Below are 26762 nucleotides of genomic sequence, written 5' to 3' on the forward strand. Positions count from 1 at the left end.
CAATCGTCCATAGACTCCTCACTGACAGCAGCACTTGCCCTCCTGCAGCGGCCCGTCCCCCCACTCCTTCCGACACATCCACAACCCCCTCACCCATAAATGTCCACAGAACACGCAGACACACAAGATCGCACACACCAACAGACCCACCTAGCAAGCCACCACGGAAGTCTAGGCGCAGATCTCCAGGCACCCAATCTTATGGGGATGCAGGCACACCCACAGGGACTAGGGTCAGACGGCAGGCACGTAGACACAGACACAGTCCACAAGACTCAGAGCCCTCTACCTCCACTCCCATTGTGTCCCCGGGTGCAGGTGGTGGTCTGGCGGAACTGGAGGCAGTGTGCAGCCATGAATTTATTACCACTTTTGGTGCTGCACACGCCACAGAGGAGGATTCCTCCCCCCCTGCAACCACAACACCTACCCTTCCCTCTACTGTCCCTGCGGAGCTGGACACTGACCCAGATGATGTCCCCCATCGGTCCACAGACCTTTAACTCCATCATGTGCAGGCAAGTTAGGGGGTGACAACCTCCCCAAGGTTCCCAAATAAAAGGCACTTCATTCCGGACTGGCCATTGGCCTTCTTTGAGCCTGGACTCATTTATGAACTGAATTTCGTTTTGGAGCTGAATAAAGCATTTTATTTTTCATTCTGAACTATTGCATTTCAGGTGCTTGCTTTAGGTGCTGTGTGCCTAGGAGTTGGTGTCATGGTAATGTTTGGGTATTGTGAAAGATGTGTATTTTCTAATGGTAATGAGGTGAACCATGGTATCTAGGTGCCATCACAATGTAGCAGATAATCATCTTGATTTGTGTGTGTTCAGTTTGCCTACATACATTGTCCAAAAGAGTGTCACTTCCTCACTGACACATGAGATCTTCAGTACAGACAGTTGCCCAATTGTTGTGGTGACTTTTGTGCACATTTCCAATTTTTTAATACATTCCCTTCAGCAATGGCCATGCCTGCTCACAAATGAATTGTGCTCATTAGTCTGTGCCATCCATGCTACTCACTGTACTTGTGTTTGTAGTATGTAGTAATGCCTTCATGGACACCATCAGCCTTTTTCACACTATGCAGATGCATGATCACAGCCTTACCCTTATTTTTGGATTTGTTATGCAGGGTATTTGAGGACACAAAATCACAATTTTGTGCTTTGTATGTAAGGGGTTTCAACCCTGTTCCTTCCATGAGAGAGTACATGTTTCAACACCTGGACATTCATATCAGGCCCGGAATAAACATAACTTGACACAACTTGAGTGAGAGTCACACCGAGGAGGTTCTGTTTGTTCACATGAGAGCTGATATATACAATGAAGTTATGCCACCTCAAGTTCACAAATACATAAACAGTTGTGTTTCCCCTCAGGGCAAAGTAACACACCTCACTGCCCAAGGTTACACCACTCCCAGAGCCCAGGAAGTAGTGTTTGGTGAAAAGTAATGGCATAAAAACTTGCCATCTTTTTGCTCTATTTATTTGGTGGGCCGTTACATGACTATAAAGTACATAGTCATGATGGGAGGGTGTGTAGGTTGCCTGCAACCTCCATGGGTGGATATGCATTTAGGATCTAAAATCCACCCACATGTGGTATGTCACCCTGTGTGTGACAGAAATCTATCCTCCTTGGAGTGGGACACTGCTGTAAGTGATGTGTTGCTCTGGCACTATCAGGACTGTCACAGGTTAGGGATGTAAACATACTCCCATGTAGTTGTTTTACGGTGATGATAACGCACCCCCCTATAACTGAGCACTGCTGGTAGTCATATCCACCCACCCCTCCTATGACTGGGCACTGCTGGGAGTCATATCCACATACCCCTCCTGTGTCTGGCCACTGCTGGGAGTCATATCCACCCACCCCTCCTATGTCAGGGCACTGCTGGGGGTCCTGTACACCCACCCCTCCTATGTGTGGGCACTGCTGGGAGTCCTGTACACCCACCCCTCCTATGTCTGGGCACTGCTAGGAGTCATATCCACACGCCCCTCCTATGTCTGGGCACTGCTGGGAGTCCTGTGCACCCACCCCTCCTATGTCTGGGCACTGCTATGTCTGGGCAATGCAGGGAGTCCTGTGCACCCGCCCCTCCTATGTCTGGGCACTGCTGGGAGTCCTGTACACCCACCCCTCCTATGTCTGGGCACTGCTGGGAGTCCTGTGCACCCACCCCTCCTATGTCTGGACACTGCTGGGCATCCTGTACACCCACCCCTCCTATTTCTGGGCACTGCAGGGAGTCATATCCACATACCCCTCCTATGTCTGACCACTGCTGGGAGTCATATCTACCCACCCTTCCTATGTCACGGCACTACTGGGCGTCCTGTGCACCCACCCCTACTATGTCTAGGCACTGCTGGGAGACATATCCACCCACCCCTCCTATGTATGGGCACTGCTGGTAGTCCTGTACACCCACCCCTCCTATGTCTGGGCACTGCTGGGAGTCCTGTGCACCCACCCCTCCTGTGTCTGGGCACTGCTCGGACTCATATCCACACACCCCTCAGATGTGATGCACCGTACGCCAACATAAATGACATGTGTGCGGCTCGTATCACTATTGCAGTGGTGATATATGCGAGCGTGTGACGCACCGTACCCCAACATTCACGGCGTGTGTGCGGCTCGTATTACTATTGCAGTGGTGATATACGCGAGCGTGTGACGCACCGTACCCCAACATTCACGGCGTGTGTGCGGCTCGTATCACTATTGCAATGGTGATATACGCGAGTGTGTGACGCACCGTACCCCAACATTCACGGCGTGTGTGCGGCTCGTATCACTATTTCAATGGTGATACACGCGAGCGTGTGACGCACCGTACATGTACACTTCCGTTGTTGCGTTATGTTGTTCTCAAAGGTATGCGCCGTCGTCGGTTTCTGTGCACCAGGTCGTAGGCGTACAGGACTGGGATAACACGGTCGATGGGGTTCATGGCGTGACTGTCGCGTGCCGGGGTGCGGTTCGGGCCGGACTCTGCTTTTACGGTAATTCTCAGCTCTCGTAGCAATAGGGTCGTACGGAGTGTCGCCGAGACGAATCATACTTGCTGGGCCGGAAACTGCTGCCTGTTTACGTATGGATGGCGCATACATCGTGACCCAGATTTGTATCGTATGTATTTTTTGTTCGTATGGTGTTTGGTACGATTCGTATGTTGATATGCTTTGGGTTAGGATCGTACTTGATCATACGCACGGGGACCTTGTATGTGTACGAATCGTATGGGAAAAACGCTCCGTACTGCGATTCGTGGGGGATTTTACCAGATCGGATTTGGCCCCCAAATGTAGTATTTTTTCCATGTCTATTTGAAAATACCATGTGACACTGGTGGGGTGTGCACTTAAAAGTCTGATCTCGCATTGAGTGGCTTACATGTGATCAAGGCCAGCTTGGCTGGCCGAAACGCGTAATGACAGGTTGCAGGAGCACTGCATAGAAGAATAAATAGGAAATTACTTCAATCACAAGAAGTGGAGTTCGTGTGTCTCTCCATTGCCGTTTGGAGGTTGGGGAGTCGTTGGATTTCATAATTTGCATTGCAGTGGTGTGTCTGTCACTGCTCACGAACCCCCTAGCCATAAGCAGGCCGCCAGTTTCAGCAAAACTTGTGTGAATTTTCTTTCCGGGAGGAAAACAAATAGGCGGCCCCCTGAGCGAAACTACAGATCCCAGCATTCCCCAGATGTAGCGGCGGATGGACTGTGTCGGCTGACAACGTCCTATGCAACTCTTCGAGGGAGGGAGCTGAACGTACCCGACAGCAGTCTCGGGTGGCGAGGTTGTGATTCTATGACACACATCACGGCTCGATGAACAGTGAGTTCTGTGCTGTTGGTGCATTGTATGCGAGAGCAACCATGTCGAGTAACATCATGCGAGAGCGGGAGGCGGAGGCTAAAGAACTATTCAGCAACATAACAAACAACGCAGCCAATGTCAATGCTACTAACGGCAACAATGGTAACGAGAAAGAAAGTGATAAAAAGTCTTTACTTAAAACGCTCGAAAAATGTCAACGGAGCGAAATGATGAAGTGGTGGGAGCAGGTCTCTCTACAAAAATACGAAGAAACAGGTCATATCCCCAGAGGCTTAAGAATGATGTTAGCCCCGAATTTCGACAATGCCAATCCGGACATGTTAGCTGATTGGGCTGCAATCAATTTAGAGGGGTCCATGAACCTCGTAAGGATCCTCATTAAATATGCCTGAATTGATTGAGACAAACTGTTAAAACAGATTAAAGAAATTGTAGAAAAATTGGGCAAGTTCAATCAGGAGGACTTTGTCAATAAATGTAGGAAGGAAATTGATGAACGAATTAAGGGCCAGCAAGACCGTATTAAAATATGGAAAATCAGGAAGTTTAAACGTGGCAAAGAGGACTATGACCTCGGTCAGATTTTTACTTGTGCGCGACAATACGATAATGTCAGGAAAAAGCAAGCGGCAGCAATGCCGAAAACCCCTTCTATACAACCCTGAGGCCGCGGATTCCACAGAACAAAGCAGGATCCGAAGAAACAAAAGGCGCAGGGAGAGACACAGAGCCAGAGGCGTTAAAAAACAAGAGAACGTAATGGCGAAGGCGTTAGAGGACAACACCATTATCAATCTTTGAAAAATAACCTTGACTAAAGCGGAAAACCAATTGCTGGCATTAGGACTGTCATTCTGTTCTGAGAGCAATTTTAACTACAGCAAAACAAGAGTGGATGTGTTTACCTACATTAGGAAGTTGAAATTGAAGAAAGTGTTCACCATCAAAGGAAACAAGGAGTTGAAGGAACAGTCTTTAAGTATAATTGCCTCTTCCGTTAGCTTAAGCAATCTATTAGTGTCTGATGCAGCACTTTTAATGGATATGAATGACTTAGGCAATGATTGCAACAACACAACAGAGGAGGAGGTAAGAACACCTTTACAAGAAAGACTCGCTAACATCATACCTTTTCAACCCAGTGCGGTTAAGAGTCCTTTTTAAGGAAAGTCAACCTTTGTACCGATGATACCGAAGGACGCAGTCGATTTATTTCATGAAAGGGTCACGGAGGATCTTAAGAATCTTTACTGCAAGGTATGTGGTGCAAAAAAGAGTTTGAAACACCATGAGATTATGTATAAGAACCTAATGTCAAAGCACAAAACCAATCATGAAATCATTGTTAGTCAATCAGACAAAGGGGGGAACATTGTCATTTAGCCACGAAAGGAGTATGTGACGGTAGCCAAGAGACAACTTAATGATCCTTTCTGTTATCAAGTTGCAACGATGTTGGATTTTAAAAAGCTAAGGAGTCCTTAAAGAAATCCCCGCTGGATTATAAGAGGCAAGGGCTAATTTCCAATCAGGAATATCTATTTTTACATAATGAGTTTCCAATTACTCCATATCTATACCTTATTCCGAAAATACACAAACAAGTCAATCCCACTCCGGGACGACCAATTATATCGGCAATAGGGAGAGTCAGCGAAAACATAAGCAGGTATGTGGACTTCTACCTTCAACGTTTAGTACAAGGTCTTCCATCCTATCTGAAAGACACTGGCGACTTTCTCAACAAACTGAGAGTCACAGGATGGAAACGAGGGCAGCTTTTAATTACTCTCGACATCGAAGTGCTGTATACCTGCAAAGACAATCAGACTGGCATTGCTGCGGTAAAACACTTTTTGGACACAAGACCACTGAAATTTTACCCCCATAACCTGATGCTTTTAGAACTTATCAAATGATGTTTATTTAACAATTATTATATTTTTGGTAAGGAGCTGTTTTTACAAAAACGTGGGGTGGTCATGGGTTCCTGCTTCTCCCCAAGCTACGCATGTTTGCATGTTGGCTTGTGGGAGGAGCAGGTTCTCAGGAGCACTCATGGTGCAATATTCAATACCAAAGTGACCCACTGGTATAGATATATCAACAACGTGTTTTTAATTTGGGATGGTAGTGTTGAAAGTGCACAGGAATTCATTGAATTACTGAATGATAATGTTCTTAATATAAAATTTACATCACAAATCTGTGAGTCAAGGTTAGAATTCCTCGACACCACAGTATACATTGAGGGCAATACTATTCAGACCACATTGCACAGAAAAGTAACAGCGGGCAACACAACCCGCCATGCCACCAGTAGCCACCCCCAACACGTTATAAATAATACGCCCTATGGTGAACTGCTTAGGGTAAAAAGAATCTGCAGTACAACAGAGGAATGTGAGAAATGGTCGGCTGACCTATTTCACAGATTTGAAAAGAGGAGATACAGTGAAAAGGTTCTTAAAGATGCAGGTAGGAAGGCTAAAACCAGGTCTCATGAGTCTCTTTTAAAAGGGAAAATCATCTCCAAAGACATAGTGTCTGTACTTTCCAGCACACCTACTGTCCAATCGGCCCCCAGATTTATTACGACTTTTAACAAATCATGGGGATCATGAACAAAAACTGGCCAATTTTACAAACTGATGGTGTTTTGGCCCCTATTTTAACAAACAGGCCCACCACGGCATTTAGAAAAGCCAAATCAATGAAAATGGACCTTAAAATGGACAGTAACTGTGAGATGGGTAGGAGGACTTGGCTTAAACCCAAAAAGTTAATAAAACAAAATATAAAGTTCCTTTTAGCCCCAATGAAAGACCAATCACAGGACACTTTACATGTCGCATTGAATTTGCTATATATGTCTTGACATGTAAATGTGGTCTCTCATAAATTGGCAGTACGAAACTGCAGGCCCATGCACGTATCTTACAGCATCTTCGGGCCTTTGTCAACAGTGACGCTAGCTATCCAGTGGCACGGCATTTTAAAAAGATACCTGCCAACGATCTTCATTGCCTAGAATATTTTTTAATTGATGCTATTCCCACTCTTTACAGAGGAGGGAATAGAGCGACACTTTTAAGGCAGCTACAATCACAGTACATTTTAAACGTTGACAGTAAGGCCCCAAACGGTCTTAACAATACGGAAGACGTACATAATTTTCTATAGGATGCATGTATTTTTACAAATTCAAAGTGTTAATGTTCTTATGTAGAATGGGAGATATCAAATCATATGTATGTTTCTCATTCTAAGCAAGACGTTGTATAGACCTGCTAACAATACACGTGCCTCCATCCACAGATCTTTTATATTTTAGCCTGCATTTTCTATTAAATTTTACCCTATAACATTATTACAGAATATGTATATTTATATATATATATATATGGCGTGGCGGAAACTGAGAAGGTTGGAAACCCCGTACATTCTCCTACTTGACACCATGGCCCCAGGTGGGTCAAATGTTACTGAAGACATGTACACATGCCTCCCGTAATTAGCTCCACCACACACTAGGCCATTGTATTGTTCTGCTCTGACCCTTTGATAAGGATGAGTATTATGGGCGCCTTTCCAATTGGTTTTACCCGGCTGGGAAAACCACAGTGAAAGAGTCAGTTTGGGGTATAGCATTATAATGAACAACTATAAGCTATTTATATTATGAGATTTTTTGTAGTAGGTTTTTATATTGTTCTAACTGCTGCTGTTTACATGAATTATGTCTATTGAAAGAAGGGCTTCTATCATCTTTTAGACCATTAGGGTCCTTATTCCCTATTAGTCGTATTATTAAGATGATTGATTTACAGTTTTATTCACACCAAATAATTTTTCACTTGATGGTCAATCTAAATGGGTTATTTATAAAAACACATTGTTGGATGATATAATATGGGCTTTTTAATTAAGAACTGCGATATGAATATGAAATGAAATCTTTTATGATGTTTTATCGTTATTTAGACAAAACATTGTAGCTGTTTTTACGTTCTTTTATCCTCTAGAAGTGTTATTTATATATAACTAGCAATCAGTGAAATTTGCATATTTTGCACAGACTTATAATTGTATGCACTTTAACTGTTGATTTGAACAGGACATGCTATTTGCACAGCTGCGTATTTTGCACAAGAATCCAAGGAGGTTTATTATCTGAGGATGAAGAATTTACACTATTGCGTGTTTTGCACTTAGTCTGAGTTGTAGCACCTTAATTTCACTGAATTGCCAACGAGATGGATATAACTTTTTTTGAACTGAACGATTCACAGTGCTGCACGAACCATATTGATTGGTGCAGACACTATCAGGTATTTTACCGTGATTTCCTTTTAGAAATGTGCCCATACATTTTCTTAAATCCATGAAATGTTGTTCTACTATTGCGGAGATTGAGACCACAGTATTTGACTGTAATAGTTTTACATCATGCTAAAATACTGTAAAAATGTCGATACTATTTTAAGGAAAATCTCTGCCGAGTCATTTTAACTCTAGTATTTTGTCCATGTCTATTTCCAGCCCTCACACATGACACTGTTACAACTAAGTACTGGCACTTTAAATGAGCGTTTTTTGCATTGGGAATGTTGTCATGTGAGCAAGGCTCTTCGGAGCCGAAACGTCTTGCAGCTGAATTTGCACAAATAAATCATCAGCACTTACTTGGTCCGTGTCTGTGCTATCTCTTTCTCTGTGAAGTTATTTGTGCTGGGTGGAGACGCGGTTTACCGGATATATATATATATATATATATATATATATATATATATATATATATATATATATATATATATATATATATATATATATATATATATATATATATATATATATATATATATATATATATATTACCTACTGGCGGTCGCCAGTAGGTAGTTATAGTTAGGATTGTTTTCCATTGCAAATACGCAACATTCTGTTGGGAATAAATTTGCGCCGGTGCACGAATCTTCGCGAATTTCTCAAAGAAGATGGCCCACTCCGCTCCTTCCTTGAAAGTATGGGGGGATTCGTGAAGTGGGGGCCGAGATAAAAGGGGGTCCCAAAACGTGTTTTCCCCATGGTAATTTCCATAGGGCGGTTGGACTCACTTTTAGCCCGAACGGCTGAATGGATTTCCACCAAACTTGGCAAAATTGAAGCGACTGGTAGCCCGATGTGCCTTTGCTATGTCTCAAGATATGTGCTCCAGTGGATTTTCAGTAATTTAGGTTCAAAAAAATATATATATCTATAAGCGTGCCCCGGTACGCGTACCGGGAAGCGCTCCAGCGCGCACCGCGAGTTCGCGAGCGGAAAGCTGATTGGCTTTCGGGTGTCTGTCAACATTCCAAACAGTCCGGAGCGGCCGCCAACTTGTGTCTCGGTAGGATTGAGACACAAGATGTGGCAAAAACAAAGGGGGAAATGACCAAAAGGGGGCAGGGTAGAGCCCCCCTGACCCCCTAGGTTTGATGTGGGTGCCATAAAAGGGCCTGCGGGCAAAAAAAATAGTGAAAAAAGTTAGTGTAAAATAATCATTTTGAGTGATCAGAGGTAGGGTAGCTCTAAAAAGAGCTTTTGGGTTCTGTGGCTGATTTAGGTCCCTACAAGTACATCCCACACACACCCACACGCACACACCCCACACACACACCCACACACACCTCACACACACACACACCTCCCACACACACATCACACACACACCCCACACACACACACCCACACACCCCCCTCATAGCCACACATCACACCCACACACCCCACATACACACCATACACACATCCCCACACCGCCAGCCACACTCCCACACACACCCAACACACCCACACATCCCACACACCCACACACACCCACTCACACACTCCTCACACACACACCCCCACACCCACCCCCCACACACCCCCACACCACACACATACACACTGATTATTTTTTTTATTTTTTTGGGGGGGTGCGCGCCCCGGTACACGTACCGGTACGCGTACTATGGAGAAAAAAAGAAAGACAGAGTATTTTAAAAATGTAGCATTTTTATATAAATTGGAGGTAGTTCTGAAAAGAACTGTTTTTTTATTCTTTTTGTTGTTTTATATTTTTTTATTGTTTTTTTGAACATTTTTTTTTTTTTTTGGCTTTTCTGAACAATTTTATATTTTTTTGTAGTTTTTCTGGGGTCAAACAAAACACAGGGAATTGCAAACAGCTCAACTGGAGCCAAAAAAATAGAAAAAAATTGAAGTTGCTTGCTGCAGTGATGGTTGTCTGCAGCTCGATTGAGTAAAGTGATGCTTTGCTCACCATATGAAATTGTTTTGTTGCAATATATGCAAACAAATTTAAATTTTGCAAACCTGGTTTGTACATTAGGGACCATCTCCCTAGCCTCTGCACCCGATGGAGTGGGTTGATTGGAGGTGCTTGAAGAAGAAGGATGGGGAGGGTTCCTGGTCAATTCCCTGACCTCTGCTGCCGAATAATTGTTCGGGTGCTTCCTCTGCATGTGTCTAATCATAGTGTGGTTCCCAAAAGAGTACTTCTTGTTTGAGTTCCCTCTTGACAGTTGTTCGCCACAGATGAGGCAAGTCACCTTAGCTGCATTCACTTTTTTTGCACCCCTTGGCATCTTGTAAAACTCCCAAATAAAATGTTCCTTGGGTCTGTATGGGGGATTGTCCTCAGGCAGAAAGTGCCTCTCCTCCTCCTCCTCCTCTTCGTCCTCCTCTTCTTCTTGACCACCAATGTGGTCTTGTGGTGGTCCTTGTGGTGGTGGTGGTGCAGATGCACCTGCAGCTGCTACTAGTGAAGCCTTTTCTCACAGAATGAATGCAGGTCTTCTTCACTCAAACAACAAAGTGAGAATGAGGAAAAAAGGTGGGGTCTTTCATCATTTGGAAAACAAAACTGTTGTGAACCAATCAAAAGTGTTATTTTCAGGTCTCATGACCTGGGCTTTCTCATCATTTGGAAACCAAAAGTGTTCTGAACCAATCAAAAGTGTTATTTCCAGGTCACATGACCCGACGCGCTTACGCTACGCGCCCCGGTGCGTGCCCGGGGGCGTGCCCCGGGGCGCGCCCATAGTCGCGCCCCGGGGTGCGCCCGGGGGCGCTTACGTTGTGCGATCGTATGCACTCGGGTGCTTCCGGGTGCGCTTACGCAGTGCGTCATATGACGCATCACGCGGCTACGCGATACGTCACGATGTTGTTTTCGTTCGCGGGAATAGCGCTAACGGGACGCTCACCGGTACGCGCCCCAGGGCGCGCCGAAGCACTGCGCTTACTGGTGAGCGCCCCGGGAGCGCTCCGGGACAACATTTTTAGAAATAAATAAATAAATAAATACTATTACATAATTATACAATATAACATTCGTTATAAAAAATATTACTTTTCATACCTATAGACATTTGCTATTAAAAAACCATTGAAATTCACTGAAAAAAACATAGGTTTCACACCAGTTATAGTTAGGAATTAGCATTTAAAAAACCTATTAAATTCACTGAAAAAAAGCATAGGTTTCACACCAGTTATAATTAGCTGGAAATTTTACTGGCATAAAACCATTGAAATTCCCACATTATAGTTAGTTGGACTCACTATAACTTGCGCGTGCAATGCACAGCTGATGACGTCACATATTACATCACTCATGACATGGTCAGTGACATCACTCATGACATTTTACTTGCCGGGATTGCAACAGGGCAGATCGCTCTTAACGCCAACAACTACGACTGAATAATTCCAGCATTCACCTGTTTGCTCGTGCAGGGTAGCAAAGAGGGCTGCAGCCTGCAGGGGTGGTTAGATCCGATGCCAGAACGCCCATTCACCACGCTATGTTATAGTCACTGTCCCACTATAGGCCTCTACCACCGCAGCGTGCATGGACGACGCACAAGGGGCAGCCCCCACGACCTGACAAGGGCTCCACTCAGCAGAACTCATACCCAGGGCATAGCACAATCACTTTCCGGGGTGAGGAGAGCGAGCTCAAAGCCTCGCCTAAACCCTGAAGAAATCGGACCTCTCCTGAAGATCCCACACTGGGCTAGGGGCCCGCAACGTTTTATTTCCCCTTTGCGCTCCAGCCGCTCCTGCAACAGTGAGTACACTGATCGGTCCACCCCTAGTATGCCTGGCCTCCCAGATACCCGCCCTCCTATCTGCAGCGCACTCTGCCCTCCAACAAAGCTGGCGCCCTAGCTCCATACCTTCTAGCCCCCAACTAAGCAAGGAGGTGCAGCCTGACTCACGCTCCGGAAAGCAGGGTCTGTCCACCCGATAACACGTTATCGTGATCGTCGCTCCCCCGCCTTCTGGTGACCCCAGGACACCTCCAGAGAGAAACATACAGGTACCTTCAGCCACCAACATTGACCTCCCCGCTATCCTTTAGCTGATGCTGGACTGTCTGCAATTTGGCTATCTTCAAGAACTCTCTGGCTCGTGGACACCAGTTACAACGACATAATGCCCTACAAGACTCCAGGACTCAGGCTTTGATGAGCTGCGTCACCCAAGCGTATCACAGTCTTAAACGCTCAAACTCTGCCCTCCAACAAAGCTGGCGTCCGAGCTCCATACCTTCTAGCCCCTTACTAAGCAAGGAAGTGCAGCCTGACTCACGCTATCGGTTAGCAGGGACAGTCCGCCCGATCACACGTTAACGCGATCGCCGCTCCCCTGCCTTCCTGTGACCCCAGGACACCTCCAGAGCGAAACATACAGGTACCGAGCCACCCTCAGCCGCCAACATTGACCTCCCCGCAATCCCGTAGCTGTTGCTGGATTGTCTGCAATCTGGCTGTCTTCAAGGACTCTCCGGCTTGTGACACCAGTTATAACGTCACAATGCCCTACAAGACTCTGGGACTCAGGCTTTGTTGAGCCGCGTCACCCAAGTGCAACACCGCAAATAAACTAGGTCCACTCTAGCTTACACTACCTCCAGGATGGCTCGAGACCGGCCTTCCCCTTCTCCTCAAGTACTATCTACCCACCTGAAACCCCATAGCCGAAACTCTTTCACCATCATTTTCCCCCCCTCCTCTCTACAAAACTGAGACGCTCTTTCAAACAGAAACTTATCCGTCAACACAGGGAAACCCTAATCACAGACATCTACCACTCGTCTGTCAATGGTCCGATCAAGATGGACCCTATATTCCACACTGAGAGACCTGAATACTGGATCTCCTTGATCGGAACGCAACTATTTATCGCCAAAACCACATCCACTTCCCATAGTTGCAAATTTACCACTATACTCCCTTTCAGATCGGCCGGTAGAGGCTACACTACCGTGACCATCTACTCCAACGGCACGGTCCTTATTCAGGCGAATAATGAGAACCTTGAAGCCTTCGACTCCCTTTTCCCCACATTAAGATCAACCTCCCCAACCTTACCTCACCACGCCACAACCACCTCCCCGACCACCCACACTGCTAACAGAGAAGACTATGATCCTTTCCTCCGCCATATCTCCCCTGTCTACTTCGCCCCTCCCCGCACCGCCATCTCACAACAGACATTTTCCGCCAACCAGCCACAACAGGAAATCCCAACCCCTCCTCCAATTCCTCCTCCCTACCGCCACTCCTCCCTCAGCTACCGCCTCCCTCATCCCCATACAGAAAATACTTGCTCGCCTGCAGGAACCCCCCGCCACATGAGCCTCATCCCACCTAACAATCTTTCTAAGCCCTCCCCTGTCCCTTCCCATCCCCTTCCTCCGTCTTCAGGGAGCTCCCTCCCCTCGAGTCTCACCCCAGCTCACTGTCAGTCAAAACCTTCCCCTGTCCCTTCACCTCCCCTTTCTCTGTCCTTAGGATCGTCCCTCCCCTCGAGTCTCATCCCAGCTCACAGTCATTCACAGTCTTCCACTGTCCCTTCACCTCCCCCTCCCCCGTCTTCAGGAACCTCCCTCCCCCTGAGTCTCATCCCAGCCCACATTCACTCAAAGCCCTCCCTGGTCCCTTCCTCTCCCCTTCCCCCGTCCTCAGGAACCTCCCTCCCCTCGAGTCCCATCCTGGCTCACAGTCACCCAAAGCGTTTCCCTGTCCCTTCACCTCCCCCTCGCCCGTCTTCAGGAACCTCCCTCCCCTCGAGTCTCATCCCATCCCACAGTCACTCAAAGCTCTCCCTGGTCCCTTCCCACGTCCTCAGGAACCTCCCTCCCCTCGAATCCCATCCTCGCTCACAGTCACTCAAAGCGTTTCCCTGCCCCTTCCCCTCCCCTTCTTCCGCGCTCAGGAACCTCCCTCCCCTTGAGCCTCATCCCAGCTCACAGTCACTCAAAGCCTTCCCGTGTCCCTTCCCCTCCCCTTCTCACGCCCTCAGGAACCTCCATCCCCTCGAGTCTCAACCCAGCTCACAGTCACTCAAAGCCTTCCCTTCTGCCTTCCCCTCCCCTTCCCCCGTCCCCTCCCCTGATTCCTCATCCCCTCATCCTGAACCACAACACACTTGCCGATACCCTAGATACCCCCAACCCCTCCCTCAACTCCGTGTCACAACGCCTCTCGGCTCTCGAGAACCAGATTCCCACCATCTCCCAGGGCCTATTGGAGATCCTCTCCAACCTAGGTATAGCCCGCAGACCCTCCAAATGCCCTCCGCCGACGGCCAACTCCGTCAACGCTAATAGCTCTCCTAGGCTCTCAGAAATGCCTAGTACCCAGCTTCATGATCCCCCCCCACAAGAATTTGGAACCCTGTCCACAGCAGACAGCTAAAACCGAAGTCCCCTTCCCTAGGTCCAAGACCCATACTCTCTCTCATACTCCTCCTAAGCCCTTACCAGACACAAAACTCTTGACCTCAAGGCCTTTAAGAACAGTAGCACCCATATCAGACAGTGAAGCAACCCTGCTAGCCACCATATACAACATCCCCGCCTCTGATTCTACCAAATCCAAAATCGAAGTAATCACAGGTCACCGGAAAGACCCACCCAGCACCAAACCTCAGAGACACCCGGTCCTCACCGCCATACCAAGGGAGACTATAGAAAATTCGGCCAGTAATCAGGAGCAATTCTCCAACTGTTTACTAATCAACTGTAGATCGGCCTCAATGCACGCAACTGAACTAGCTGAAGCCATCCTCACCCACGATATTGACATTGCATTCCGCACAGAGACCTGGCTAAATAAGATTTCCCCTCCCTGCCTTGACTTGCTGGTACCACCCGGCTTCTCCCTCATTACCAAAGACAGGTTAAAGCAGCGGGGAGGAGGGGTAGCTATCATCCACAAGGACAGCCTGGACATTTCGGAAACCACCTCTTTTGATTACGACTCATTTGAATGCTTATCCACCATCATCAAGACCAAAGATAAGGATTCCCTACTATGTCACCTGCTCTACCACCCCCCAGGTAAAAACAACTCTTTTGGAGAACAACTTCCGACCTGATTGCACAAGACGCACTCGGCGTCTCCAACAACCTAATTCTTGGTGATCTGAATCTTCGCTGGAACGAGACACACAACCCCCTAATCCAATCGCTATCTAGCCTCCTCCATGATAACAACCTTAAACAACACTGCACCGAGGAGACTCATTACAAAGGAGCCACATTGGATGCTATCATCTCAAAAAAGAATTCAATCACGGTCAATCACATCCTCCCCGTCGACTGGTCAGACCACCACTTGATCCTCTTTCATATTAATCACTCCATTACCTCACACAAACCTCCCCCGGACCCCGCCAAATGGACTAGAAACCTCTCACAAATACCCCTGGATATCCTGGATGGTCAGTTAAGCTCTCTTCTTCCGGCCAACAAAGCGCACCTTTCCACCAATGATCTCACCGACTGCTACAATTCCGAGCTAGTGTCCATACTCGACAAACTAGCGCCACTAAAGCTCAAAAGTAGTAGAGCTATCCCTTCCAGAACTTGGTTCAACGCTGAACCCAACGCAGAAAGGAGAACCCTAAGAGCCAAGGAGAGAAAATGGAGAAATAACCCAACGGCCATCCTTCGTGATTGATTGAAAGCAGCCCGCAGGAAATACAACAACTACATCAAAAACAAAAAATCCAGCTTCTTCCGCGAGGCACTGGACAAAGCCAAAAACAGACCGAAGGAGCTTTACAGCATCATCAGACAACAAACCTCCAAACCACTGTCCTCTTCTGTACAGGCGTCCAAAGAACTATGCGACAATTTCGCCCACTTCTTCAACGACAAGATCACAAGAATCCAACTTTCACTCGACTTCAACAATTCACACCCCAAGAAGACCAGCTCGGCCGCCCCTCAGGCCATCTCTCCCGGCGCATGGAGCACCCCCTGGCTTAGCTTTCGCCCCGTTCCAGATGCAGAGATAATCTCACTGATCGCGTCCTCCAAACCATCATCACATATCTCTGACCCCATTCCTCCCTCACTAATCAAGAAAATGAAGCACACTTTTGCACCTATATAGGGCAAAATCATTAACAGCTCCCTAAAAAGTGGAGTGGTCCCTGACTGCCTAAAAATGGGGCAAGTTACCCCCCTGCTGAAAAAACCAGGCCTTGACTCAACAGACCTGAACAATTTCAGACCAATATCTAACCTCCCTTTACTCTCCAAAATACTGGAATGCTGCGTACTTCTGCAACTGACTCAACATCTGGACAACATCTATCTCCTAGACCCCCTCCAATCTCGCTTCAGACAAGGATGCAGCACAGAAACAGCGATGCTGAACATCATCGATGATATCCACGGATCTCTTGATTCAGACAAATGCTGCCTCCTCATTCTCCTTGACCTCTCCGTAGCATTCGAAACGGTGGACCACAAACTCCTCACCAAGGCTCTTCAAGAGAGAGCTGGCCTCAGCGAAGTAGTTCTCAAATGGTTCTCCTCATTCATACACAATCGAACACAAATCTTAAAAATAAAGAACTTCACCTCCAAAACCCAGCAGGTCAATAAGGGCGTCCCCCAAGGATCGGTGCTCTCGCCTCAGCTTTTCAATATCTATATGGAACCACTTTCAAAACTACTCAGGAAAGCCAACATCCGCTTCCACCTCTACGCGGACGATACACAAATCTATCTGGAAAATTCCTCTCTCACTGACATTCACAGACTAAACAATGTCCTGAAAGATGTTCAACAATGGCTGACAAACAATCACCTGAAACTGAATCCAGACAAAACTGAGACACTCCTCATCTCGAACAAGGATGTCAACCCTCAAATCACCGAATGGCTAAAAGCAATTGATGCCCTCAAAGGAAATCTTACTCTAGCCGACTCTGTCAAATCTCTTGGCATCATCATAGACCCCAATCTAAACATGACAAAACACATCAAGAACACGGCCAGAGGTGCATTCTCTAACCTCAGACTTTTGAACAAGATCAAACCCTACATCCCTTACAAGGATCTCAAAATGGCCACACAATCTCTGGTACTGTCAAGACTGGACTATGGGAACGCAATCCTAACAGGTATCCCTAAATCGAGATTGGCTCCGATCAAAACAACATTACATGCGGCAGCCAGAATGGTCACTGGCATCAAAAAATTGGATCACATCTCCCCAGCACTCAAGGAACTCAAATGGCTCCCAGTGGAAATGCGAAGCAACTTCAGAACGGCCTGCCTAACCCACAAAGCCCTCCATACCGGCAAACCCGAATACCTGCCAAAAAAACTCAAAAAAGCAGGCCAAGCCAGGAATCTGAGAAGCTCCAACTCCTTCCTGATCATCCTACCTAAATTTAGAAAGAAAAAAACAGCGGACTGCTCGTTCACTGGAAACGCCCCCAAAATATGGAATTCCATCCCCCAGCACATCAGAACTACTCCATCTTTTGTGGAATTCAAAAGGCAACTCAAATCCTTGTTCCTTATCCGCTCCCTCGGTTGCAGATAACCGGGGCCAGTAAGCAAATCCTGTACTATTGTGACTACAACTAATCATGTAACCAAAGAAGTTCGGCAGCACAATCATGTTCCGCTTACGATGTTACTCCTTGAATGCTAATACCTTTCATATGTCATGTTTATGCATATCTCTGTCTTTCTCTTACTGTAAAGTGCTCTGTTACCTCCGGGTCTTGACAGCGCTATAGAAAACTTACTAAATAAAAATAAATAAATAAATTAGGGAATTTGCTGTCCAGTTCTAAAATAAAGTGTTACTCCACCCTCCTGAGCATTTTGTCTCTGTCACTGCCTCTGCAAGATTTATGAACTGAGGCGATAACAAAATAGGACAGGCACTGTAGATTGTTACTGTGTATGGCCTTAAAATGCCTGGCCACTGGATATGTACCATCATTGTTAACGATGGCACGTAGATGCTGGAGAATCCTGACATGCACCTGCAGTCAGGTGCTTCCAACATATCTAAGGGCACAGGTGCATGTCAGGACTTAGACAGCAAATTCAGTCTTACAGTTAAACGAACCTTTTATGTTCGTCATAGCTGGATTAAAGGGTGTTGAGTATTGGGTGGTGTTTTTTCCAAATTTACATGCTCTGCAAGTGGAGCAGCGTCTGAATCCCGGCCGGGATTTCAACCAGTCCTCCTTCTTTTCCAGTTCTGGAAATTCATGGCAGATATGGGTCCTGAGAGAAGGTCCCTTGCGGTATGTTATTGTGGGACCATCAGGCAACCTAGGTGACAGAACCAGATCCGTTTTAAGAATTGGCCACCTTTGATTAACAATGGACCTGATTTGTCTGGCCTGATTACTATAGGCTGTTATCAATCTAGGGGCCTGGTCAGTTATCTCAGGCTCAATATTAAGAGGGGTAATGGTAATGGGAGCCAGTAGTGACTCACGACTTCTAGCCTTCATTTTCTGTACCGCTAGTTTCAAGACGGACTCCTTATAGCCCCTACGTCTGAATCTACTCAAGGCTTCATTAGTGCAATTTGTAAGATCCATATCTGTACTACAAATTCTCTTGAGCCTAAGCAATTCCCCAAACGGAATGTTATCAATCACATGTTTTGGATGAGCACTGCTGGCATGCAAGATGTTATTTCCAGCAGTGCTCTTCCTGTGAAGTTTGGTTGCCAGATGACCCTCATGAATAAATACTTTGACATCGAGGAAATCAACCTCGCAGTTGTTAATAGCAGAGGTAAATTTAAGGTTTTCATGATTTACATTGATAGACCTGATGAAATTATTGGCACTATCAAAGTCACCTTTCCATAAAACAAAGACATCATCTATATATCGCACCCAGAGTGCCACATGCCTATTAAAAATAGTCCCAAGCGTTCCTCTGAGGACCTGCTCCTCCCACCAGCCTACGTGTAAACACGCATAGCTGGGGGAGAAGCAGGCCCCCATCGCAACACCACGCTTTTGAACATATACATCACTGCCAAACAAAAAGAAATTGTTATTTAGACACCATGGTGTAAGTTCTACTAACAGTTTGTGATTATAACAATTAATGGGTCTTTTGCCTAGGAAGTGTTCCAGAGCTTTGAGTCCAGAAGTATGTACAATACTTGTATACAACGACTCGATATCTAAGGTGATAAATTGCATATCGTCGCTCCATGGAATACCTTTAATTTTCCTGATAAAGTCCCCGGTGTCCCTACTATAGGTTGGCAGCTCCTTTACCCGGTGCTGCATGAAATAATCAATGTACTCTGTGACATGTTCTGCCACCCCTGCAATTGCCAAGATGATGGGTCGGCCGGAGACTGGGACAACTTGTTTGTGAACCTTCGGAAGAAGGTATAGCTTAGGCAACACTGGACATTCAACATGCAAAAATTCAAATTCCTGTTTAGAAATAATGCCTTCTCTCTTCCATTTCTATAACAGTTTTTTTTAACATTTCTCTCTCATCATTGTAATGTTTCATACTGGTTCTGGAGTAGCAAGAAGAGTCACTGAGTTGTTTCATAGCCTCCTCAATGTATGCATCCTGAGGCCAAATTACCACGTTGCCCCCCTTGTCCGCGGTAGTGACAATGATTCTAGGATCTTTACCCAGTTTTTTAGTGAGTAAAAGATATTCTTGTTCATGTTTAAATTTGTATCGTTTCCTGTGTTTTATTTTATGTTGCAGTTGTTTTATATATATATATATATATATATATATATTACCTACTGGCGGTCGCCAGTAGGTAGTTATAGTTAGGACCTAGTTTCCGTAGGAAATCCTCAACATTCCATTTGGAATAATTTTGGTGCTGGTGGACGAATCTTCGTGAATTTCTCCAAGAAAATGGCCTGCTCGGTTCCGCTCCTTCCCTAAAAGTTTGGGGGTGATTCGTCAAGTGGGGGCCGAGAAAAAAAGGGGGTCCCAAAATGTGTTTTCCCCATACCATTTTTCATAGGGACCTTTATCCAGGGCTACAAAACCTGAACGGCTGAACGGAATTACACAAAATTTGGCATAGAGGTAGCGTTCTCTTCGCAGATTGTGCTTTTTGTTAAATGGTGTAAATCACGCACGCGTACGGAGATCTGTTCAATTACGAGCGCGAGCTGCATGCTGATTGGCTGTGAACTGTCTGTCAACACTCTAAACCAGGAAGTGTTGGCAGCCATCTTGTGCCTCGCTAGAACCGAGTCACAAGAAAACAGTAAAACAAAGTTGAGAAATAAGGGAAGGAGGAAGGGTAGAGACATTCTGACCCTCTAGGCTTGCTCAGAGGGTGGTACATGGATCTTTAGGCTCAATTTTTTTTTTTAAATAAAAAATGGCGGGGTACTCGTGCAGTACTTGTACGCGGTGGAAAAGGTGAAAAAAAAGTAGAAGTCTGTTTTATTCATTAGGTCCCGGCGGGGCAAATTACGGGGGCAATTTTTCTGCATAATGGGGGCTTGTAGGGTGCCCCGAGCACTGGGGAACGGAACTCCTCTGGTTTTATTTTGAAGTATGGGGGGTTACGGTCCTACTCCCCGCAGTCTCGGTGAGCGACCGACCCTCGGGTCTTTTAAAAAAAAAAAAATGTTTTGTGGTCTCTCTCTCTCCCCGTACACGTCGCAGGGAACACCACATTTCTGGGGCAGTGATATGTAAAATTACCTTCCAGCTCCGGGTACCTGCATTGTCTGGAGCTTTTTATTAATGTTGGGAGGGTATGCTTGATAATACGTCCTTGTTAATTGCCATAGAAGCCTATGTTCTGGTGTTAACATGGGCTTCTATGGGAAATAACAAGGCCGTATTATCATGGTCATTATAGTCGTTTTATTGGCAGTTTCTTGCCAATAAAATGGTGATAATTATAACACCGGTCCTTGATAATATGCACCTAAGTTTACTGGTCAAAAAAAGAGCAATGAGCCATATTATCAACAAAAGGCGATATATTATCGTCGCTTCTATTGGCAGGAAACTGCCGATAAAGCGGCGATAATAGGCTTGATAATATGCTCTTGTGAATAACGATAGGAGCCCAGGTTAACACCAGAACCTGGGCTGCTATGGGAAGTTACAAGGGCCTATTATCAAGCATGTGATGTCATGTGTGATGTCACTGACCATGTCATGAGTGATGTAATATGTGACGTCATCAGCGGTGCATTGCAGGCGCGCAAGTTATAGTTAGCTGAGCTAACTATAACGGGGGAATTTCAAAGGTTTTGTATGAGAGAAACTATAACGTGTGAAACCTATGGTTTTTTCAATGAATTTCTAAGCTTTTTTAAATGCTAATTCCTAACTATAACGTGTGTGAAACCTATGGTTTTTTCAATGAATTTGCAAGGTTTTTTAAATGCTAATTCCTAACTATAACATGTGTGAAACCTATGGTTTTTTCAGTGAATATATATATATATATATATATATTCACTGAAAAAACCATAGGTTTCAGGCCTTATATAGTTAGGAATTAGCATTTAAGAAACCTTTGAAATTCACTGAAAAAACCATAGGTTTCAGGAGTTATATAGTTAGGAATTAGCTTTTAAAAAACCTTTGAAATTCTCTCAAAAAACTATAAGTTTTAGTGGTGTTATAGTTAGCTGGACATTTTACTCATACAAAACCATTGAAATTGCTCCTATATAGTTAGTTGTACTAACTATATATCACGCACCCGCAATCCACTGCTGATGATGTCACATATTAGATCATTCATGACATGGTCAGTGTCATCACTGATGACATCTCAAATGACATCACTGCGTATTTTGCCCATTTGCAATGTTTTGCACATAACGTGATTTGCACTAGTTAAATTGTATTTTGTACTGTAAACCAGCAATTAGCTATGTCAGCAATTGTTTGACTACTACGTTTTGTACTTTATCTGCGTATTTTGCACAGTTTTGCTAGATTTGCACACAGATGATGAGTCTTGTAAATACGGGGTCATTTTGAGTCTGACGGGTACCATGACTTTGGCATAATTACAGTATTTTGTACTGGAAATATCTTACAAACTCAAAACTGACAGTTGCTATGTTTTATATACAAACTATATATATGTATATAAAAAATGCCAGTCAGGACAAAGAATGTTGAAATATAGAGCTTTGATTAACAACAATGGTAAACGCACACCAAGGGGTCGATTCCGATTCGGGAAAAAACGCTCCGAATAGCCGTACGGAGCGTTTTTCCTGTACGAATCATACCCTGCAACGTCCACCGTACGTACGACGAAGTACAGTTCGTACCAGGAGCTGGACTCCGTACGAATCGTACAGCGACCGTACGAATGAAACCCTGTATTATTCTCCCTCGGAACCCGCTGTACGCGACATCCGTGCGGTTCGCGGCTGGTTTCTCCGACCCAGCAAGTACGATTCGTGTCGGGTACGCACCGCACCGTACAACACTTTTTTTACGGGAGCCGAAAAAGTCCAGAGAAGCAGAGTTCGCCTCAAAACCGGTACGGAAGGCCCCCCTGGGTATGGTAGGTACACCCCAAGATCGCAGAGGTACGGTGCGTACACCCTGCGATCACGGGGTACGATGCGTACACCCCATGATCACAGGAGTACGCACCGTACCCCTGCGATCATGGGGTGTACGGACCGTACGGTATGTATGTGATTGTGTGCTTTTCCGTACGTGGACCGTACGAATTGCGTCCTCAAACCCCGTTCCGGATCGTACTCGTCAGGTCATACGGCATGTTTATGATTCGTATGGAGAGGGCTCCGGATACGAATTGTACGGACATTTTTTTTCCAGGATCGGAATCGACCCCTAAATGTAGTATTTTTTCCATGTCTAATTGAAAAGACCATGTGACACTAGTGGGGTGTGCATTTAAAAGTCTGATCTCGCGTTGAGTGGCTTACATGTGTTCAAGGCCAGCTTGGCTGGCCGAAATGCTTAATGACAAGTTGCGGAGCACTGCATACAAGAATTAATAAAAAATAAGTTCAATCACAAGAAGTGGAGTTCATGTGTCTCTCCATCGCCGTTTGGAGGTTGGGGAGTCATTGGATTATGTAATATACATGTATATATATATATATATATTACAATGTATATATGTATGTTTACATTTTTTAATTACATGTATTTGTTATATTTGTTAAAATGTATATTAAATCTAATTTATTCTTAAGTTACATTTATTATTTGATATAGTTAATAGTATTTTTTATGCATACAATAAAAAATGTTTTCAATATTTTAGTTCTTACCATTATAAATATAGGTTGTCGATATTTTTGACATCAATATATATAACTCGATATTTGTGTATGGGGATATTTTGGTGGTCGATATTCTATCAGTGAACCCGTCAGGGTAAACCACAATAGTAACTAAATTAAACTGTGCTTAACCCTCAGTAACTTGGCACAAACTCAGTAAAGCTTAACTCACAGGCAATCTGTAAAGAATGTATCCAGTACACAAACAGTAATAAAGTGAAACCACAATGCAAAAAAAAATCCCACACCAACTTAAATACAGGAAACTTTCATAAGTTTTTTTACACCAAAATGACAAAAATATAATTAGTAGAACCAAAGTTATTAATTTTTAGTAAGAACCAGTGCCTAAAAGACCAAAGCACCAACCGAGGACATCTAGTTTCACGAGAATGGGTCAAAATCTAAAAATATTGCCGACCTCGATGGAGCATGTTTCGGATGCAAGGAGTGGATTCATTGGGCTTGGCCTGCGCTTACTTTTGGCCTTAGAAGAAACTTTGAGAAAAATGTTCTGAAAAGTTAAAGTTCAGCGGGGCATGGCTACAGGAGGTGACCTAGGAGGGAGTGTCATCTATGGATAACGTGGGGTCGAAACCATGGTAAAGATTTCTATGTTTGGACTTAATCTCTGTAAGGAAAGTAGGAAAATCTTCAGCAAAACAAGGTGGAGGGCTGTAGCCAAAGACAGTTTTACGAGGCTTGACACACCTTTGGAAAAGGACCACTGAACAGGAAGTGCTGCTGTGGAGAATAACTTAACACATAAAGCAACAAAGCCAACTTAACTGGTAATACACCTCGGACATATAGGCAAGCAGGTTGGTCCCGGTCTCTTGGTTCTCAAGCAAAAAGATTTCTAATTTACCACTTTTGGATTTCGGTTATCTGGTCATCTTCAACACCTTTTTGAAGGGTCCAGGATTGACGGGGCACCACTTTGAAGGTCAGGACTCATTTGGGCTGGGATCAGGTGCAGGTCCGAGGTGAAGGGAGCCTTTTGTGTTCCCTATGGCTCAGATTGGGAGGTCACCGAACTAGACCTTTGGGGTCACTCTCGTGTTCTGGATCCAAGTTGCAAGTCCAACCCTTATTCCTCATGCAAGAGGGCAGCAGGGCAGAAAGATTGCATTCAGCAAGGCAGCAGCAGGTCAGCAGTCCAGCACAGTGGGAGTATTTTCAGCAGCACAGCAGTCCTTCTTCCTCGTAGAATATTCACTAAATAGTGGATACTCTTAAGAGTATTGAAGAATTGATGCCTGAGGCCCTTTTTAGGTCTCGGCTGGCGTAGGCTGCGCGTGCGCAGTCTTGCTTGCGAGATCTCTTGTCTTAGAGTAGGGAGGCTTGAACCCGCCCCTCTACTCCATTGGCTGGCTGCCTAAACGGCGGCCAGCCATTGGAGAAGTGGGTTCTGTGACGTCATTTTTGGTAGCTAAGCCCCCTCCGTTTCGGATTGAGGGGTGTGTTTTTTTCATTTCTTTCTCTCCTCGAAAAACACGCCCCCCAGTCTGCAAAGGACGGGGCTTAGCTTCCAAATATGACGTCGCCTCCTCTCCCCCCACCCCTCTTCTCATCTGTTAACTGGTTTGTTGGAGCACGCGACGTGCAGCGTTGCATGTCAATGGCTTGCCTTGTTTATAAATGAAACTTAAGTCAGGTTCCCTCACTAGTTTTGCAAAGCATATTGACTATTTGTGCAGTGAACCATGTCAGCACTGGTGTCGTACAAATAAAGAGATCTGCTTTTTGTACTGTCCCGTACACGCTTTCTTGTTAACCGATGTCACACAAGAGGACGAAGCAGCACCCCTTGTTGCAGATACCGAACCGGAGAACAACAATGTGGGCAGCAGCCAGCATGCTCTTCCCATTCAGCCAGCAATGGGCTGGCTCAGTCACCGGACTGGTCACCGCGGACGAACCGTGTCCAGGTCCACTCATCAATAACTCTGACCACCCTGAGGTAGCAATACTCGGCCACGAGTACTCCTTACTCGCTCTTCCCCTTCAGAATCGCGGGCAATGACAACCAGGCCTGCTGTGCAGAGGCACGTTCCTTATACGCAAATTCCAGTAAATGCACACGGGCTCCGAAACGAGCAGTGTGCACCGAAGCGTCCGCGGGTGTATTGGACAAAGGCGCATGCGGAAAGCTCATCCAATCAGTACTTCTGAATCATGTGCGGTGCGCCAGGATTGGCTAAAATGACTCCAATCCTAGATCACCTTACACAGTAGCAGAAACCCCCCCCCCCAGTACTCCCAGACGACTCTCACAGTATGTTTAGTTGTGGGATTATTGGTATGCGACCCAAAAGTGCTGAAATTACATTAAAAAATCAATAACGGACATTAGGCTGAATTCACGGACCGACCGTGTAAGTACCGTACAGGTGGACAATTGACACGTGGTAGCAGTAAAGGTGGTAACTGGTGAGTAGAATTGACACTTGAGCCTGGCTGACATCCCTCCCCAACAACATAACCCGCCGACAGCATGCATGTGTACTTGGAGGCTTCTCGGGCTTCCCTTCCTGTTAGCACCAAAATGTGCTGATAATGAAATTGACAGTAGTCTAATTTCCCTCGAATGTAACTGGCCAAGTTCTTAACATCTGTGCGTACTCTGTGTTATGCACACTACAATCCTGCTTTCAGTACTTGGGGTCAAGGTACGGCTGATACGTTGTTCAGTCTCGCCAAGGCACATATCCAGCCCGGGGGTTTCATTTGATAAATGAATGTGTTTTGGATGTTGTGATCGTGGGTTGTTACCATTGATCCAGATACCATACGATTCTAATGATTTATAGCAGGACTGAAGCTCCGGGCTACAAACGGCAGTGGCGCAAAGGAGTCAGAAGCAGTAATGGCAGAGTATCCGGTGATCCTGCAAACGTTTGAGGTGTATCTTGTCGGTGTTTTTATTGAGCCAAGAGTATTCTGATGGCATGAATATGATTTGGTTTTGCAGAATGGTGTTGGTGTATGTCATGAGTTTACCTGTCACTGCCCCCCCTTTCACCCATCCACTCCAAACAGGTTAACCTTAGCGGTGAGTGCCCATTTGGAAATCTTGAAACTGGGCTATCATGGGTGGCATTGGGTGCCATGTGGTGGCATTGGACAAGGCACTTGTGTAATATCATTTTGCAGTATTAGTGACAGCCAGTCTCTGACAGCTACCTATGTTCTAGTATTTATTTTTTAATTATTTGAAGAGTTTTATATAGCGCTGGCAAGACCCGGAGGTATCA

This window comes from Lissotriton helveticus, chromosome 5_1 (assembly GCF_964261635.1).
Source record: "Lissotriton helveticus chromosome 5_1, aLisHel1.1, whole genome shotgun sequence".
Taxonomy (NCBI): Eukaryota; Metazoa; Chordata; class Amphibia; order Caudata; family Salamandridae; genus Lissotriton; species Lissotriton helveticus.